Source organism: Pseudophryne corroboree, chromosome 1, assembly GCF_028390025.1.
Source record: "Pseudophryne corroboree isolate aPseCor3 chromosome 1, aPseCor3.hap2, whole genome shotgun sequence".
Lineage (NCBI taxonomy): Eukaryota > Metazoa > Chordata > Amphibia > Anura > Myobatrachidae > Pseudophryne > Pseudophryne corroboree.
Window position 1 is genome coordinate 99,893,664 of NC_086444.1, and position 20,647 is coordinate 99,914,310.

Here is a 20,647-nt window from a genome sequence, read left to right on the forward strand (position 1 = left end):
AACACCTTGGATGGCAAAAAAATGCATCACATATAGCTCCTGGGCTATATGGATGCATTTAACCCCTGCCAGAATCCATAAAGAAGCAGGAGAAAAGTCCGCGAAAAAGGGGCGGAGCCTATCTCCTCAGCACACTGGCGCCATTTTCCCTCACAGCTCCGTTGGAGGGAAGCTCCCTGTCTCTCCCCTGCAGTCACTACACTACAGAAAGGGTTAAAAAATAAGAATTTACTTACCGATAATTCTATTTCTCGTAGTCCGTAGTGGATGCTGGGGACTCCGTCAGGACCATGGGGGATAGCGGGCTCCGCAGGAGACAGGGCACATCCAAAAAGCTTTTTAGGTCACATGGTGTGCACTGGCTCCTCCCCCTATGACCCCCCTCCAAGCCCCAGTTAGGTACTGTGCCCGGACGAGCGTACACAATAAGGAAGGATCTTGAATCCCGGGTAAGACTCATACCAGCCACACCAATCACACCGTACAACTTGTGATCTGAACCCAGTTAACAGTATGATAACAAAACGAAGTAGCCTCTGAAAAAATGGCTCACAACAATAGTAATAACCCGATTTTTGTAACAATAACTATGTACAAGCATTGCAGACAATCCGCACTTGGGATGGGCGCCCAGCATCCACTACGGACTACGAGAAATAGAATTATCGGTAAGTAAATTCTTATTTTCTCTAACGTCCTAGTGGATGCTGGGGACTCCGTCAGGACCATGGGGATTATACCAAAGCTCCCAAACGGGCGGGAGAGTGCGGATGACTCTGCAGCACCGAATGAGAGAACTCCAGGTCCTCTTTAGCCAGAGTATCAAATTTGTAAAATTTTACAAACGTGTTCTCCCCTGACCACGTAGCTGCTCGGCAAAGTTATAATGCCGAGACTCCTCGGGCAGCCGCCCAGGATGAGGCCACCTTCCTTGTGGAATGGGCATCTACATATTTCGGCTGTGGCAGGCCTGCCACAGAATGTGCAAGCTGAATTGTACTACAAATCTAGCGTGCAATAGACTGCTTAGAAGCAGGAGCACCCAGCTTGTTGGGTGCATACAATATAAACAGCAAGTCAGACTTTCTGACTCCAGCCGTCCTAACTATATATATATATATATATATATATATATATATATATATATATATATATTTTTAGGGCCCTGACAACGTCTAGTAACTTGGAGTCCTCCAAGTCCCCAGTAGCCGCAGGCACCACAATAGGTTGTTTCAGGTGACAACGCTGACACCCCTTTAGGAAGAAACTGGAGACGAGTCCCAGTTCTGCCCTGTTCAAATGGAAAATTCTAATATGGGCTGTTGTAAAACAAAACCGCCCATTCTTTTTGACAATCGCCTGGCCGAGGCCAGGACTAACAACATGGTCACTTTCCATGTGAGATATTGGTCAACAGCATGGTCACTTTCCATGTGAGATATTTCAAATCCACAGATTTGAGCGGTTCAAACCAATATGATTTTAAGGAATCCCAACACTATGTTGAGATCTCACGGTGCCCCTAGAGGCACAAAAGAACTGTATATGGAATACACCCTTTACAATCTGGACTTCAGGAACTGAAGTCAATTTTTTCTGGAAGAAAATCTACAGGGCCGAAATTTAAATCTTAATGAACCCCAATTTGAGACTCAAAACACTCCTGTTTTCAGGAAGTGCAGAATCGACCTAGTTGAATTTCCTTCGTGGAGCCTTCCTGGCCTTACCCACGCAACATATTTTCACCACATGTGGTGATGACGTTGTGCGGTCACCTCCTTCCTGGCTTTGACCAAGGTAGGTATGACCTCTTATGGAATGCCTTTTTTCCCTTCAGAATCCGGTATTCAACCGCCATGCCGTCAAACGCAGCCGCGGTAATTCTTGGAAAAGACATGGTACTTGCTGAAGCAAGTCCCTTCTTAGCTCCCCAGGCCCTTAGTCCTCTGTGAGCATCTCTTGAAGCTCCGGGTACCAAGTCCCTCTTGGCCCATCCGGAGCCACTAGTATAGTTCATACTCCTCTATGTCTTATAATTCTCAATACCTTGGTTATGAGAAACAGAGGAGGGAACCCATACACTGACTGGTACACCCACGGTGTTACCAGAACATCCACAGCTATCGCCTGAAGGTCTCATGACCTGGCGGAATACCTGTCCCGTTTTTCGGGCGGGACGCTATCATGTCCACCTTTGGTCTTTGCCAACGGTCCACAATCATGCTGAAAAACTTCCCTATGAAGTTTCCACTCTCCCGGGTGGAGGTCATGCCTGCTGAGGAAGTCTGCTTCCCAGTCGTCCACTCCCGGAAAGAACACTGCTGACAGTGCTATCACATGATTTTCCGCCTAGCGAAAAATCCTTGCAGTTTTGTCACTGCCCTCCTGCTTCTTGTGCCGCCCTTTCTGTTTACGTGGGCGACTGCCGTGATGTTATCCCACTGGATCAATACCGGCTGACCTTGAAGCAGAGGTCTTGCTAAGTTTAGAGCCTTATAAATTTGCTCTAAGCTTATTTATGCAGAGAGAATTCTCCAGACTTAATCACACTTCCCTGGAAATTTTTTCCCTGTGTGACTGTTCTCCAGCCTCTCAGGCTGGCCTCCGTGGTCACCGGCATCCAATCCTGAATGCCAAATCTGCGGCCCTCTAGAAGATGAGCACTCTAATCACCACAGGAGAGACACCCTTGTCCTTGGATATAGGGTTATCCGCTGATGCATCTGAGGATGCGATCCGGACCATTTGTCCAGCAGATCCCACCGAAGAGTTCTTGCGGGAAATCTGCCGAATGGAATTGCTTCGTAATAAGCCACCATTTTTACCAGGACTCTTGTGCAATGATGCACTGACACTTTTCCTGGTTTTAGGAGGATCCCGATTAGCTCGGAGAACTCCCTGGCTTTCTCCACTGGGAGAAACACGTTTTTCTGGACTGTGTCCAGAATCATCCCTATGAACAGTAGACGTGTCATCGGAAAAAGCTGCGATTTTGGAATATTTAGAATCCACTCGTGCTGACGTAGAACTACTTAAGATAGTGCTACTCCGACCTCCAACTGTTCTCTGGACCTTGCCCTTATCAGGAAAGCGTCCATGTTTCCTTTTAAGAAAAATCATCATTCCGGCCATTACCTTGGTAAAGACCCGGGGCGCCGTGGACAACCCAAACGGCAGCGTCTGAACTGATAGTGACAGTTCTGTACCAGGAACCTGAAGTACCCTTGGTGAGAAGGGCAAATTTGGACCTGTAGGTAAGCGTCCCTGATATCCAGTGACACCATATCGTCCCCTTCTTCCTGGTTCGCTATCACTGCTCTGAGTGACTCCATCTTGATTTGAACGCTTGTATGTAAGTGTTCAAATATTTCAGATCTCACCGAGCCGGTTGGCTTCAGTACCACAATATAGTGTGGGATACTACCCCCTTCCATGTTGTAAGAGGGGTACTTTGATTATCACCTGCTGGGAATACAGCCTGTGAATTGTGTGAGGGGGAGATGTCTCGAATTTCCAATGTACACCTGGGATACTACATGTAGGATCCCGGAGTTCCCTTGCGAGTGAGCCCCCTGCGTACTGAAACTCTTGAGATGACCCCCTACCGCACCTGAGTCCGCTTGTACGGCCCCAGCGTTATGCTGCGGACTTGGCAGAAGCTGTGAGGGGCTTCTGTTCCTGGGAATGGGCTGCTTGCTGCAGTCTTCTTCCCTTTCCTCTACCCCTGGGCAGATATGACTGGCCTTTGCCCGCCTGCCCCTATGGGGACGAAAGGACTGAGACTGAAAAGACTGTGTCCTTTTTTGCCGATATGTGATTCGGGGTAACAAAAAGTGGATTTTTCAGCTGTTGCCATGGCCACCAGGTCCGATGGACCGCCCCTTTATACGGCAATACTTCCACATGCCGTCTGGAATCTGCCTCACCTGACCACTGTCGTGTCTTCGTCTGGCAGATATGTAAATCACATTTACTCTTGATGCCAGAATGCAAATATCCCTCTGCGCATCACGCATATATAGAAATGCATCCTTAAAATGCTCTATAGTCAATAAAATCTTGTCCCTGTCAAGGGTATCAAAATTTTCAGTCAGGAAATCCGACCAAGCCCCCTCAGCGCTGCACATCCAGGCTGAGGCGATTGCTGGTCGTAGTATAACACCAGTATGTGTGTATATACTGTCATGATATTTTCTTGAGGGCGGCCGTATCTAGAGACGGTAACGCCATGTTTTTATAAGCGTGTGAGCGCCTTATCCACCCTAAGGTGTGTTTCCCAACTCGCCCTTACTTCTGGCGGGAAAGGGTATACCGCCCATAACTTTCTATCGGAGGAACCCCACGTATCATCACACACTTCATTTAATTTATCTGATTCAGGCAAAACTACAAGTAGTTTATTCACACCCTACAAAATACCCTTATTTGTGGTACTTGTAGTATCAGAAATATGTAACAGCTCCTTCATTGCCCTTAACATGTAACTCGTGGCCCTAAAGGAAAATTACGTATGTCTCTTCACCGTCGACACTGGGGTCAGTGTCCATGTCTGTGTCTGTCGACCGACTGAGGTAAATGGGCGTTTTTACAAGCCCCTGACGGTGTCTGAGACGCCTGGACCGGTACTAATTTGTCCGCCGGCCATCTCATGTCGTCAACCGTCTTGCAGCGTGTTGACATTATCACGTAATTCCATAAGTAGACCATCCATTCCGGTGTCGACTCCCTAGAGAGTGACATCAACATTACAGGCAATTTGCTCCGCCTCCTCACCAACATTTTCCTCATACATGTCGACACACACGTACCGACATACAGCACACACACAGGGAATGCTCTGATAGAGGACAGGACCCACTAGCCCTTTGGGGAGACAGAGGGAGAGTTTGCCAGCACACACCAAAAGCGCTATAATGTATATAACAACCCTAGAAGGTGTTGTTTCTATATATGCGCTCTTAATATATCATTATATCGCCAATTTATGCCCCCCTTCTCTTTTAACCCTGTTTCTGTAGTGCAGTGCAGGGGAGAGTGGGAGCCTTCCTCACCAGCGGAGCTGATCAGGAAAATGGCGCTGAGTGCTGAGGAGAATAAGCTCCGCCCCCTTTTCGGCGGGCTTTTCCTCCCGGTTTTTTAATAACTGGCCTGGGTTAAAATACATACATATAGCCTTAATGGCTATATGTGATGTATTTATTTGCCAAATAGGTATTTATATTGCTGCCCAGGGCGCCCCCAGCAGCGCCCTGCACCCTCCGTGACCGTGTCAGTGAGCCGTGTGACAACAATGGCGCACAGCTGCAGTGCTGTGCGCTACCTCTCTGAAGACTGTGAAGTCTTCTGCCGCCTGTTTCCGGACCTCCGTTCCGCCGTCTTTCTTCAGCGTCTGTAAGGGGGATCGGCGGCGCGGCTCCGGGACGAACCCCAGGCTGACCTGTGTTCCGACTCCCTCTGGAGCTCAGTGTCCAGTAGCCTAAGACTTCAATCCTCCTGCACGCAGGTGAGTTGCCAGTCTCTCCCCTAAGTCCCTCGTTGCAGTGATCCTGTCGCCAGCAGGAATCACTGATTAGAAACCTAAAAAAAAACTTTACTAAATAGCTCCTTAAGAGAGCCATCCAGTTTGCACCCTTCTCGGACGGGCACAAAAACCTAACTGGGGCTTGGAGGGGGGTCATAGGGGGAGGAGCCAGTGCACACCATGTGACCTAAAAAGCTTTTTGGATGTGCCCTGTCTCCTGCGGAGCCCGCTATCCCCCATGGTCCTGACGGAGTCCCCAGCATCCACTAGGACGTTAGAGAAAAAAGAGAGGGGGGCACTAATTAGGCGCAGTATTAACTATACAGCAGCTATAAGGGGAAAAACACTTATATAAGGTTATCACTGTATATATATAGCGCTCTGGTGTGTGCTGGCAAACTCTCCCTCTGTCTCCCCAAAGGGCTAGTGGGGTCCTGTCCTCTATCAGAGCATTCCCTGTGTGTGTGCTGTATGTCGGTGCTTTTGTGTCGACATGTATGAGGAGAAAAATGATGTGGAGACGGAGCAGATTGCCTGTAATAGTGATGTCACCCCCTAGGGGGTCGACACCTGAGTGGATGAACTGTTGGAAGGAATTACGTGACAGTGTTAGCTCTGTATAAAAGACAGTGGTTGACATGAGACAGCCGGCTACTCAGCTTGTGCCTGTCCAGACGTCTCATAGGCCGTCAGGGGCTCTAAAGCGCCCGTTACCTCAGATGGCAGATATAGACGCCGACACGGATACTGACTCCAGTGTCGACGGTGAAGAGACGAATGTGACTTCCAGTAGGGCCACACGTTACATGATTGAGGCAATGAAAAATGTTTTACACATTTCTGATAATACGAGTACCACCAAAAAGGGGTATTATGTTCGGTGAGGAAAAACTATCTGTAGTTTTCCTGAATCTGAGAAATTAAATGAGGTGTGTGATGATGCGTGGGTTTCCCCCGATAACAACGGATAATTTCTAAAATGTTATTGGCATTATATCCTTTCCCGCCAGAGGTTAGGGTGCGTTGGGAAACACCCCCTAGGGGGGATAAAGCGCTCACACGCTTTTAAGGGCTCTACCTTCGCCTGAGATGGCCGCCCTTAAGGATCCTGCTGATAGAAAGCAGGAGGGTATCCTAAAAGGTATTTACACACATACTGGTGTTATACTGCGACCAGCAATCGCCTCAGCCTGGATGTGCAGTGCTGGGTTGGCGTGGTCGGATTCCCTGACTGAAAATATTGATACCCTAGATAGGGACAGTATATTTTTGCCTATAGAGCATTTAAAAGATGCATTTTTATATATGCGTGATGCACAGCGGAATATTTGCCGACTGGCATCAAGTCTAAGCGCGTTGTCCATTTCTACCAGTAGAGGGTTATGGACACGTCAGTGGTCAGGTGATGCGTATTCCAAACGGCATTTGGAAGTATTGCTTTATTAAGGGAGGAGTTATTTGGGGTCGGTCTTTCAGACCTGGTGGCCACGGCAACAGCTGGGAATTCCACGTTTGTACCCCAGGTCGCCTCTCAACATGAGAAGACGCCGTATTATCAGGCGCAGTCTTTTCGTGGACAAGCGGGCAAAAGGTTCCTCATTTCTGCCCCGTGACAGAGGGAGAGGAAATAGGCTGCAGAAATCAGCCAGTTCCCAGGAACAGAAACCCTCTCCCGCCTCTGCCAAGCCCTCAGTATACGCTGGGGCTTTACAAGCAGAATCAGGCACGGTGGGGGGCCCGTCTCAATGAATTTCAGCGCGCAGTGGGCTCACTCGCAAGTAGACCCCTGGATCCTTCAGGTGATATCTCAGGGGTACAAATTAGAATTCGAGACGTCTCCCCCTCGCAGTTTCCTAAAGTCGGCTTTACCGATGTCTCCTTCTGACAGGGAGACAGTTTTGGAAGCCATTCACAAGCTGTATTCCCAGCAGGTGATCATCAAGATACCCCTCCTGCAACAGGGAACGGGGTATTATTCCACACTGTTGTGGTACCGAAGCCGGACGGCTCGGTGAGACCGATTCTAAATCTAAAATCTTTGAACACTTACGTACAGAGGTTCAAATTCAAGATTGAGTCACTCAGAGCAGTGATTGCGAACCTGGAAGAAGGGGACTACATGATGTCTCGGGACATCAAGGATGCTTACCTTCATGTCAAAATTTACCCTTCTCACCAAGGGTACCTCAGGTTTACGGTACAGAACTGTCACTATCAGTTCAGACGCTGCCGTATGGATGGTACACGGCACCCCGGGTCTTTACCAAGGTAATGGCCGAAATGATGATATTCCTTCGAAGGAAGTGAATTTTAGTTATCCCTTCCGTGGACAATTCCCTGATAAGGATAAGATCCAGGGAACAGTTGGAGGTCGGTGTAGCACTATCTCAGGTAGTGTTGCGGCAGCACGATTGGATTCTCAATATTCCAAAATCGCACCTGGTTCCGACGACGTGTCTTCTGTTCCTAGGGATGATCCTGGACACAGTCCAGAAAAAGGTGTTTCTCCCGGAGGAGAAAGCCAGGGAGTTATCCGAGCTAGTCAGGAACCTCCTAAAACCGAGCCAAGTCTCAGTGCATCAATGCACAAGGGTTCTGGGTAAAATGGTGGCTTCCTACGAAGCAATCCCATTCGGCAGATTCCACGCAAGAACTTTCCAGTGGGACCTGCTGGACAAATGGTCCGGATCGCATCTTCAGATGCATCAGCGGATAACCCTGTCACCAAGGACAAGGGTGTCCCTCCTGTGGTGGTTGCAGAGTGCTCATCTTCTAGAGGGCCGCAGATTAGGCATTCAGGACTGGGTCCTGGTGACCACGGATGCCAGCCTGCGAGGCTGGGGAGCAGTCACACAGGGAAGGAATATCCAGGGCTTATGGTCAAGCCTGGAGACATCACTTCACATAAATATCCTGAAGCTAAGGGACATTTACAATGCTCTAAGCTTAGCAAGACCTCTGCTTCAAGGTCAGCCGGTGTTGATCCAGTCGGACAACATCACGGCAGTCACCCACGTAAACAGACAGGGTGGCACAAGAAGCAGGAGGGCAATGGCAGAAGCTGCAAGGATTCTTCGCTGGGCGGAAAATCATGTGATAGCACTGTCAGCAGTATTCATTCCGGGAGTGGACAACTGGGAAGCAGACTTCCTCAGCACGACCTCCACCCGGGAGAGTGGGGACTTCACCCAGAAGTCTTCCACATGATTAAAAACTCGACAGGTATTGCGCCAGGTCCAGGGACCCTCAGGCAATAAGCTGTAGACGCTCTGGTAACACCGTGGGTGTACCAGTCAGGGTAGGTGTTCTCTCCTCTGCCTCTCATACCCAAGGTGCTGAGATTGATAAGATGGAGAGGAGTAAGCACTATATTCGTGGTTCCGGATTGGCCAAGAAGGACTTGGTAACCGGAACTTCAAGAGATGCTCACGGAGGATCCGTGGCCTCTACCTCTAAGAAGGGACCTGCTCCAGCAAGGACCCTGTCTGTTCCAAGACTTACCGCGGCTGCGTTTGACGGCATGGCGGTTGAACGCCGGATCCTGAAGGAAAAAAGGCATTCCGGATGAAGTCATCCCTATCCTGATCAAAGCCAGGAAGGATGTAACCGCAAAAACATTATCACCGCAATTGGCGAAAATATGTTGCGTGGTGCGAGGCCAGTAAGGCCCGACGGAGGAAATTCAACTGGGTCGATTCCTACATTTCCTGCAAACAGGAGTGTCTATGGGCCTGAAATTGGGGTCCATTAAGGTTCAAATTTCGGCCCTGTCAATTTTCTTCCGAAAAAGAACTAGCTTCAGTCCCTGAAGTTCAGACGTTTGTAAAAGGGGTACTGCATATACAGCCTCCTTTTGTGCCTCCAGTGGCACTTTGGGATCTCAATGTAGTTTTGGGTTCCAAAAGTCACATTGGTTTGAACCACTTAAATCTGTGGAGTTAAAATATCTCACATGGAAAGTGGTCATGCTGTTGGCCCTGGCCTGGGCCAGGCGCGTGTCAGAATTGGCGGCTTTATCCTGAAAAAGCCCTTATCTGATTTTCCATTCGGACAGGGCGGAATTGAGGACTCGTCCTCAGTTTCTCCCCAAGGTGGTTTCAGCGTCTCACCTGAACCAACCTATTGGTGGTGCCTGCGGCTACTAGGGACTTGGAGGCCTCCAAGTTGCTAGACGTTGTCAGTGCCCTGAAAATATATGTTTCCAGGACGGCTGGAGTCAGGAAATCTGACTCGCTGTTTATCCTGTGTGCACCCAACAAGCTGGGTGCTCCTGCTTCTAAGCAGACTATTGCTCGTTGGATTTGTAGTACAATTCAGCTTGCACATTCTGTGGCAGGCCTGCCACAGCCAAAAATCTGTAAATGCCCACTCCACAAGGAAGGTGGGCTCATCTTGGGCGGCTGCCCGAGGGGTCTCGGCTTTACAACTTTGCCGAGCAGCTACTTGGTCAGGAGCAAATACGTTTGTAAAATTCTACAAAATTGATATCCTGGCTGAGGAGGACCTGGAGTTCTCTCATTCGGTGCTGCAGAGTCATCCGCACTCTCCCGCCCGTTTGGGAGCTTTGGTATAATCCCCATGGTCCTTACGGAGTCCCCAGCATCCACTTAGGACGTTAGAGAAAATAAGAATTTACTTACCGATAATTCTATTTCTCATAGTCCGTAGTGGATGCTGGGCGCCCATCCCAAGTACGGATTGTCTGCAATACTTGTACATAGTTATTGTTACAAAAATCGGGTTATTATTGTTGTGAGCCATCTTTCAGAGGCTCCTCTGTTATCATGCTGTTAACTGGGTTCAGATCACAGGTTATACGGTGTGATTGGTGTGGCTGGTATGAGTCTTACCCGGGATTCAAAATCCTTCCTTATTGTGTACGCTCGTCCGGGCACAGTATCCTAACTGAGGCTTGGAGGAGGGTCATAGGGGGAGGAGCCAGTGCACACCAGATAGTCCTAAAGCTTTCTTTAGATGTGCCCAGTCTCCTGCGGAGCCGCTATTCCCCATGGTCCTTACGGAGTCCCCAGCATCCACTACGGACTATGAGAAATAGAATTATCGGTAAGTAAATTCTTATTTTTTCTGTACTGTGTCCAGAATCATCCCTAGGAACAGCAGACGTGTCGTCGGAATCAGCTGCGATTTTGGAATATTTAAAATCCATCCGTGCTGTCGTAGTACTACTTGAGATCGTGCTACTCCGACCTCTAACTGTTCTCTGGACCTTGCCCTTATCAGGAGATCGTCCAAGTAAGGGATAATTAAGACGCCTTTTCTTCGAAGAAGAATCATCATTTCGGCCATTACCTTGGTAAAGACCCGGGGTGCCGTGGACAATCCAAACGGCAGCGTCTGAAACTGATAGTGACAGTTCTGTACCACAAACCTGAGGTACCCTTGGTGAGAAGGGCAAATTGGGACATGGAGGTAAGCATCCTTGATGTCCAGAGACACCATATAGTCCCCTTCTTCCAGGTTCGCTATCACTGCTCTGAGTGACTCCATCTTGAACTTGAACCTTTTTATGTAAGTGTTCAAGGATTTCAGATTTAAAATGGGTCTCACCGAGCCGTCCGGCTTCGGTACCACAAACAGCGTGGAATAATACCCCTTTCCCTGTTGTAGGAGGGGTACCTTGATTATCACCTGCTGGGAATACAGCTTGTGAATGGCTTCCAATAATGCCTCCCTGTCGGAGGGAGACGTTGGTAAAGCAGATTTCAGGAACCTGCGAGGGGGAGACGTCTCGAATTCCAATTTGTACCCCTGAGATACTACCTGCAGGATCCAGGGGTCCACTTGCGAGTGAGCCCACTGCGCGCTGAAATTCTTGAGACGGGCCCCCACCGTGCCTGAGTCCGCTTGTAAGGCCCCAGCGTCATGCTGAGGACTTGGCAGAAGCGGGGGAGGGCTTCTGTTCGTGGGAAGAGGCTGTTTGCTGCAGTCTTTTTCCCCTTCCTCTGCCCCGGGGCAGATATGAGTGGCCTTTTGCCCGCTTGCCCTTATGGGGACGAAAGGACTGAGCCTGAAAAGACGGTATCTTTTTCTGCTGCGAGGTGACTTGGGGTAAAAAGGTGGATTTTCCAGCCGTTGCCGTGGCCACCAGGTCCGATAGACCGACCCCAAATAACTCCTCCCCTTTATACGGCAATACTTCCATATGCCGTTTGGAATCCGCATCCCCTGACCACTGTCGCGTCCATAATCCTCTTCTGGCAGAAATGGACATCGCACTTACTCTTGATGCCAGAGTGCAAATATCCCTCTGTGCATCTCGCATATATAGAAATGCATCCTTTAAATGCTCTATAGTCAATAATATATTGTCCCTGTCCAGGGTATCAATATTTTCAGTCAGGGAATCCGACCAAGCCACCCCAGCACTGCACATCCAGGCTGAGGCGATTGCTGGTCGCAGTATAATACCAGTATGTGTGTATATACTTTTAAGGATATTTTCCAGCTTCCTATCAGCTGGTTCCTTGAGGGCGGCCGTATCAGGAGACGGTTACGCCACTTGTTTTGATAAGCGTGTGAGCGCCTTATCTACGCTAGGGGGTGTTTCCCAACGCGCCCTAACCTCTGGCGGGAAAGGGTATAATGCCAATAATTTTTTAGAAATTAGCAGTTTTTTATCGGGGGAAACCCACGCTTCATCACACACCTCATTTAATTCATCTGATTCAGGAAAAACTACGGGTAGTTTTTTCACACCCCACATAATACCCTTTTTTGTGGTACTTGTAGTATCAGAAATGTTCAAAACCTCCTTCATTGTCGTGATCATGTAACGTGTGGCCCTACTGGAAAATACGTTTGTTTCCTCACCGTCGACACTGGAGTCAGTGTCCGTGTCAGTGTCTGTATCGACCTGAGGTAACGGGCGTTTTATAGCCCCTGACGGTGTTTGAGACGCCTGTACAGGTATTAACTGATTTGCCGGCTGTCTCATGTCGTCAGTCTTTTGTAAAGTGCCGACACTATCACGTAATTCTTTCCATAAGACCATCCAGTCAGGTGTCGACTCCCTAGGGGGTGACATCACTAACACAGGCAATTGCTCCGCCTCCACACCATTTTCCTCCTCATACATGTCGACACAGCGTACCGACACACAGCACACACACAGGGAATGCTCTGACAGAGGACAGGACCCCACTAGCCCTTTGGGGAGACAGAGGGAGAGTTTGCCAGCACACACCAGAGCGCTATATATATATATATATATATATATACACAGGGATAACCTTATATAAGTGTTTTTCCCTAATATAGCTGCTGTATATATTAATATGCCAATTTAGTGCCCCCCCTCTCTTGTTTTACCCTGTTTCTGTCGTGCAGGACTGCAGGGGAGAGTCAGGGAGCCTTCCTCCAACGGAGCTGGGAGGAAAAAATGGCGCTTGTGTGCTGAGGAGATAGGCTCCGCCCCTTTTTCGGCGGCCTTTCTCCCGCTTTTTTGTGGAAAACTGGCAGGGGTTAAATACATCCATATAGCCCAGGAGCTATATGTGATGTATTTTTAGCCATTTAAGGTATTTTCATTGCGTCCCAGGGCGCCCCCCCCCAGCGCCCTGCACCCTCAGTGACTGGAGTGTGAAGTGTGCTGAGAGCAATGGCGCACAGCTGCGGTGCTGTGCGCTACCTTATTGAAGACAGGACGTCTTCTGCCGCCGATTTTCCGGACCTCTTCACTCTTCTGGCTCTGTAAGGGGGCCGGCGGCGCGGCTCCGGGACCCATCCATGGCTGGGCCTGTGATCGTCCCTCTGGAGCTAATGTCTAGTAGCCTAAGAAGCCCAATCCACTCTGCACGCAGGTGAGTTCGCTTCTTCTCCCCTTAGTCCCTCGATGCAGTGAGCCTGTTGCCAGCAGGTCTCACTGAAAATAAAAAAACCTATTTAAACTTTTACTCTAAGCAGCTCAGGAGAGCCACCTAGATTGCACCCTTCTCGTTCGGGCACAAAATCTTAACTGAGGCTTGGAGGAGGGTCATAGGGGGAGGAGCCAGTGCACACCAGCTAGTCCTGAAGCTTTTACTTTGTGCCCAGTCTCCTGCGGAGCCGCTATTCCCCATGGTCCTTTCGGAGTCCCCAGCATCCACTAGGACGTTAGAGAAATTAGATTTTATTTTAGGGCACCAGATAGTTTCTGTAGCGCCTTCCAGGGAATATAGAAAGTAGCAGTAAAACCTGAGATATCATAGGTACAGTAAATGCCGGAGGATATTAACTTAGGAACAACACAGAACAATAAACTAGTAAGGACAAGAACAAGGAGTTGGGGTTAGATAACTCCCTGTTTCTTGACGAGCAAGCAGAGGTGCCACATAAAGAGGTACCATACAGATCAGAACAATAGTAACAGTTGAATACTAACATTAATAAAATAAGAAGTATTCCCACTGTTTTATTGTAATAATCAGCAGTGGTGTACACGCAAGGTGCTTTGTGTAGATCCATTATTAACTCAAGAATCACATAATCATATTGGCATATAGTGCAATCTAAATCTTATTTAAAACCTACGCACATCCCTGCCATTAGGCTCACATGGGGAATAAGCCTGGGAACACTACCATGCTGCTCAATGGTAGAATTTGAATATGGGCAGAACAAGACACAGAAGGCGGAGCCCCGACTCTGGCCCCCATCCACCCCTATTATAATCAAGGGGGCGTAAGACTGCATGGACAAAAATCAGAGAACTTGCTATTGGCTTGCGTGGTAACACCTATCAAGGCGGCTCGCAGGGGAGGGAGAGAAAATAATTCCCTCTCAGCAATGAGGACCAGGGTGTGTAGCACATCACATGATGTACCTTTAATATGTAACTGAGGGGTGGGGGTGCTATAGTGTAATTACAGCCCAAGCATCCAGATCATCAGAATCTACAGACATTTGTATAATGGACACTGTACTCCTGCTCCGGCAGAGCAATGCATCTCATACATATGTAAGCACATCAGGTGAACAGCATGACACGGTGACTGAGCAAACTCGAAACATCTTTATTTTAAATATTGCTAAACAAACACTTCATGTAGCAAACAAGGCCATCTTGTAGTTCAGATTCAAAGATGATTCCACAGAGAGCAGGGACGTGGAATCACTGAGCCGTCCACGGTACTGCAGTCATTCATCACTCTACACAGACTAGAAGCGGATCATGCAGAACTGGAAATGCAATGATGTTATTCTACAGTAAAAAGATACAGATAGCAGCTACGCGAGTATTCCCGGAAACCCATCATCTACTGCTGATGTCTCCAGGCACTGGCAGATCAGGACTTGTGGCTCATTTTCAAATGAATAATAGATTTCCTCTTAAATTGGTTTTCCATGTTAACATTCAATTTCACCACTTCTTTCCCTGCTATAGGAACCCTCCTGCCATTTACTCTATTTCAGTCATGGGACTGACCTTCTGCCAATCACCTTCCACACTGCACAGGTATCTTTGGAGAAGGAGAGACCCAATACACCTCCTTTAATGAGAGCCGGCTTCCATGATTATAGATGGGGCAACCACTTCTCTCCTCCCACCCAACCCCCTTGTGGTGAGAGCACACATTATGCGCCATTCACAGAAAGCTGCGCAAGCCCAGAACCAGGCTGCATTAACTGCTGGCAATTAATTCATTTTTTTCTGACCTGCGAATGCATGGGTTGAATGGGGACACCATGCATGGCGAAATTCAACAATTAAGTGGAAGACACCCTTAATTACTTTACAGAGCAATGCTTGAAGCAACTTGATTGTACAGTATGGTCACACCCATCTTGCACACCAGCATTGGTTCTTTATATTTATTTATAATTTGTGTTTGAGCACCATTCTTATATTGCATATATAAATATGCAGAAACACGTGTGTGTGTGTGTATATATATATATATATATATATATATATATGTTAAAATAGACATTTAATAATCAGAAGCACACAACAGCTAAGCACGTTAGAGATCATCGAGAGCGACTGTACGAGATCCCCTGATCTACTCTAACCCCGACTCCCAGGTAATTAGTTTGTGAGCAGCGGGTGGGGATGATGGGGATTACTGTACATTCACATACGGCGCCTCGATGGTTAACACAAGGTAAAACTGTGTGACAATAGGATCACCCCCATGTAATGCAGCGACAGGAGTCCAATTGGAGAGAGAGAGAGCGCTATATAAATATATTTATTACATTAGGGCTCTACTGGATGGGAGCACCTTAGACACAGGTGCAATACATTTTTTTTAATAAATGGATGTGTACTGTGAATACATATAGTTAAGAATCTATTTTAAAAGCAAGGGTGATCATCCACCATAGTGATCTTTTTCTGGTGCAACTTTATACTCCCTCTGACACATTCCTGGGACTTGCAGTTCCACAGCAGATGGAAACCCCACAGCAAAGCATTGAAAGGTTGTTGACAAGGCATGCTGAGCCTTACAGTTCCAAAACACAGCTGGAGAACCCTCTCTCTTAGGAAATATACACACACACCAAAGGCATGTGATACTATATATATATAATATATATATTATTCCACACAATCCAGAGCCTCTGTCAATGCAACCCTCCCATACGCTGTATTCAGGCTTACCTGTTCGTGATGAGTGCAGCTACTCCTATCTGTGCTGTGGTACCTGTCTCCCCGTGTGCGTGTGTGTACAGGAGCCTGCGCTACTATAGTGCTTATAACCGCGCCATCCCCAGCACTGCCCCACCGCGCCACCACTGGGCGAACGTCTGACTGACACCCCCTCTCAGCCAATGGGGGAGCGCGCCGGGAGCCGCACGCGTATGGCGCCGTCCAATTAACGGGCTCCGCCGGCTCTATACTATGGAATGGTGTGAGAAAGTGACGTGCGATGGCCAGAGAGCGACAACCAATGAGAAAGAGAGAAGTATCAGTGTTAGCCAATGAGAATCCGCGTCCGACTCCTGGCGAGGTATAGGCAAGGGGGCTGCTGTGCTGCCCACATACAGTGGTGTATGAGTGAGGAGGAGGTTGCCAGGCAACGCGATGGGAGGGTCCTCAGCCCGTGTGTCTGTAGCGTCAGTTGAATCATTGCAATGAGAAAGTCACTGTAGTAATGATAGCTAAATGGTAATATGGCATGACATATATGCAGTATCAGAGGGTCATACTGTATTGTACATGTCAGATGGTGACATCCCATTGCTGATACATGTGTAGTAATAATAATTTTATTTATAAAGCGCTCTTTCGCCAATAGGACTCAACATGGGGCCTAAATCATATTTGTATGCAAACTTCTTGGTCTGTGTACAAATATGATGTTTGGGGGTCTGCATCGGTGCAAGAGCTATTCAGTGCGTGTGCAGAATGGGATTTGCGATGTTACCCGCAGCAGCCTGTCAGCCGCAGCATGATTGCCATGCTGCAGCATATGGGGGGTGGTACCTGGCAAAGTTTTCATACCTCCCAACATTTGTATTCCTGAAGGAGGGACTCTGCGCCAACTATTGAAAAGGGGAGTGACCTTGCATGGTTGATGCGATCGCGAACCACGCCTCAGTGGGAGCATGGCCAATGCTCTGTGAGCTGCTGGCCATGCCCCCAGTCCCTCTGCCTTCCTAGAATAGACGCTGTGCGCATGCACAAAGCTTCTATTCACCCCTGCTCTGAACTGAGTGATAGGTATCCTCCCAACTGCCCCCCCCCCCCCCCCCCCACCGCAGGACACTGCAACCCACGCTAGAGACAGCGGGACAGACCCAAAAAACGGGACAGTCCCGCGAAAATTGGGACAGTTGGGAGGTATGCCATTTTGAAAGCGTGCCAACTCCAGAAGCTGCGTCGTTGGACGCAGACTACGCAGGCTGGACGGTACCTATAGCCATCATGACCGATGGAGAGCTAAGGATGCGTCCTCAGAAGCAGCATTTGGATACTCACTATTGCAAACAGGAGGCGTGTATCCCCTACAGACACAACATTTTAGGACACAGAATTGCACAGCCGCTTCCTTACAGCTGTGCAATGTCTTACCAACATGAATCAGGCTTATAATACAGTACAGAAACAATGACGTACGGAAAAGCTTTTCATAAAATACAGAGAGCATGGAGATACTAATGGGACATTAGTGAAATGCGTGACTAAAAAGGAAAGTTGAGTCGTTTTTTTAGCTCTCGAACTGTGCGGGTAGTTCCATATACTGTAGTTGGAGCCGCATGGCTAACAACTTGAACCCCTGATGAATTACGGGAGATTCTAGGTACTGCTAAATGTCCTTCATATACAGATCGCAGTAATCGAGAAAGGCAGTATGGAATCAGAAGCTACTTCAGGTACATTGGGCCTTGGTCATGTAGGGCTTTGAAAGTCAGTAAGCCAATCTTGAAATAGATTCGCCTTCTTACCGGCAACCAGTGGAGGGAGTAGAGAATGGGTGTTATGTGGCTGTAACGGGGCTGGTTGGTTAACAGCTTGGCAGCTGCATTTTGTACCAGATGTAAGCGGTGCAATTCTTTTGCTGGGAGATAAAGATAGAGGGCATTGCAGTAGTCTAATCTAGATAATACTGATGCATGAATGACTTTTGGCAGATCTTCATCCTTCCCTAAGAAGGAATTAAATGCTTGATTCTGGCTATGTTCCTCAGGTGAAAGAATGAGTATTTGTGGCTGATAACTGATGTCTAAGTGTCAAGCCACCATCCAGGACAACCCCAAGATACCGCACATGATTTTGTACTTCTGAGTCCCCAAGTGTAAGTTCAGTTGGTTGGCTATGCTGCAGTCTTGTCCTTTGATACTGAGGTTCTATCATTAGTACCTCTGTTTTATCAGGGTTCAGTTTCAGCCAACTGGCACTCATTGACTTAGCTAGACAGCCATTTAGGGTTGTTATTGGGTTCTCAGTACCCGGAGTAAAGGACAAGTGCAGTTGTGTATCCTCTGCATAGCAGTGGCAGGCCATGACGTCTGATTTTCTGCTGCTGGGTACACTGGGCTCCAAAAGTCTGGACGATGGGGTGTAGAGTAGGATCTTGATCCGAGGCACCAACAGGCTCAAAGCTTTGACTGTTCCCAGAATGCACAGCGCCGCCTCCTCTATAACCCCGCCTCCCAGCACAGGAGCTCAGTTTGTCAGTTGGTGCTGCAGTAAGCAGGCACTTAACAAAGGGGCTGCTCCAGGCAGCCCTAAGAAAAGCTTTTTATGAGGTAAAAAGTGAAGACTTCAAGGGCAGCATCAGGGGTAAATGTCTTCTGATATTCTCTGCTGCAGCTCCAGCTCTCCCCAGCGGCGCTGTACACTCCCGAGCCCTGGTTGCCGGGTACCTACAGCGGAGGCTCCGGTTTACTTCACGTTAGGCACACATGGCTGGGGCTCTCCAGGATCACGTGGCCACGCTTCGGGAGGTGGTAAGTGGGTCCCGCTCGCGAGACCCGGTCTTTATCGCGATCCGGCGCGGTCAGTGGGAGGCGGGCTGCGCGCGCTGGTGGTGGACACTGTGGATACAGGCGATCCCACTAAATCACCAGGGCATGGGCGCAGGTCAGGTTTTCTCTTAAAACCGATTTTAATATCGCCCACAGTACCCGGTGGTTTTGCCAGCAAGGGGGATAAGGCTTAGACCTGAAGCCCCTCCCCCAGCCCCAGTGCACCATTTCCAGCAAGTGTTCCCGCCCTGGAGCTGCATCTCTGTCTTTTCCTCACTCCCTGTCAGTGTCTGCGGCGCCATTACTCCTCAGCTCACTGTTCCTGGAACTGCTTGGGCAAATCCTCCTATGTAAAGCCGCCTGGTTGTCAGTGCTGTGACTTTACAAGACACTTAAGTATTCTACCTGCCTTTTTAGTCAGTGTTAGTAAGAAAGAGTGCATTTAGTCAGGGGTTTATAGTACAATTACCCTGTGATATACATCCAGTTTCTTACTGTGTAGTGTTATATCTATTGACTATATAGCTGTGTAAGCTAGTCCAGTGCAGTATTATTGTCTGTAATAACCTCTGCATTGTACAAACTGTGACTTTCTGTGTGTGCATTTGATAGCTGAGTGGTGTCCATCTCGTGTCTTTCACTCAACTTGCTATCCCTATATTCTATAACCTGAGGGGGCTTGGTGCGTCAGGTGTTATTTAATATAGGATTTCTCTGACGTCCTAAGTGGATGCTGGGACTCCGTAAGGACCATGGGGAATAGCGGCTCCGCAGGAGACTGGGCACAACTAAAAGAAAGCTTTTGGTCTAACTGGTGTGCACTGGCTCCTCCCTCTATGACCCTCCTCCAGACTTTAGTTAGAATCTTGTGCCCGGCTGAGCTGGATGCACACTAGGGGCTCTCCTGAGCTCCTAGAAAAGAAAGTATATTTTAGTTTTTTTATTTTCAGTGAGATCTGCTGGCAACAGACTCACTGCTACGAGGGACTAAGGGGAGAAGAAGCGAACCTACCTGACTGGAGATAGTTTGGGCTTCTTAGGCTACTGGACACCATTAGCTCCAGAGGGATTGAACACAGGACCCGACCTCGATCGTTCAGTCCCGGAGCCGCGCCGCCGTCCCCCTTACAGAGCCAGAAGCATGAAGATGGTCCTGGAAATCGGCGGCAGAAGACTTCGGTCTTCAACAAGGTAGCGCACAGCACTGCAGCTGTGCGCCATTGCTCCTCATGCACACCTCACACTCCGGTCACTGATGGGTGCAGGGCGCTGGGGGGGGCGCCCTGAGCAGCAATATGAATACCTTGGCTGGCAAAAAATCACAATATATAGTCCCAGAGGCTATATATGTGATAAATACCCCTGCCAGAATCCATAAAAAAAGCGGGAGAAAAGTCAGCCGAAAAAGGGGCGGGGCTATCTCCCTCAGCACACTGGCGCCATTTTTCCCTCACAGCTCCGCTGGAAGGATCGCTCCCTGGCTCTCCCCTGCAGTTTCAAGCTACAGAAGGGTAAAAAAGAGAGGGGGGGCACTAAATTTAGGCGCAGCAATATATATTATAAGCAGCTATAAGGGAAAACACTCAGTTATAGTGTTAATCCCTGTGTTATATAGCGCTCTGGTGTGTGCTGGCATACTCTCTCTCTGTGTCCCCAAAAGGCTTTGTGGGGTCCTGTCCTCTGTCAGAGCATTCCCGGTGTGTGTGCGGTGTG

General features: G+C 48.6%; 1 protein-coding gene across 1 annotated transcript in view; it reads right to left on the bottom strand.

The window, feature by feature from the left end:
- Positions 1-16,262, bottom strand: part of HMGCS1 (3-hydroxy-3-methylglutaryl-CoA synthase 1) — a 66,365-nt gene extending 50,103 nt beyond the window's left edge. Inside the window, exon 1 of the mRNA XM_063961682.1 lies at positions 16,125-16,262. The gene's annotated coding sequence lies outside the window, so the exon portion shown is untranslated. The remainder of the gene's footprint in view (positions 1-16,124) is intronic.
- Positions 16,263-20,647: the final 4,385 nt, after the last annotated feature.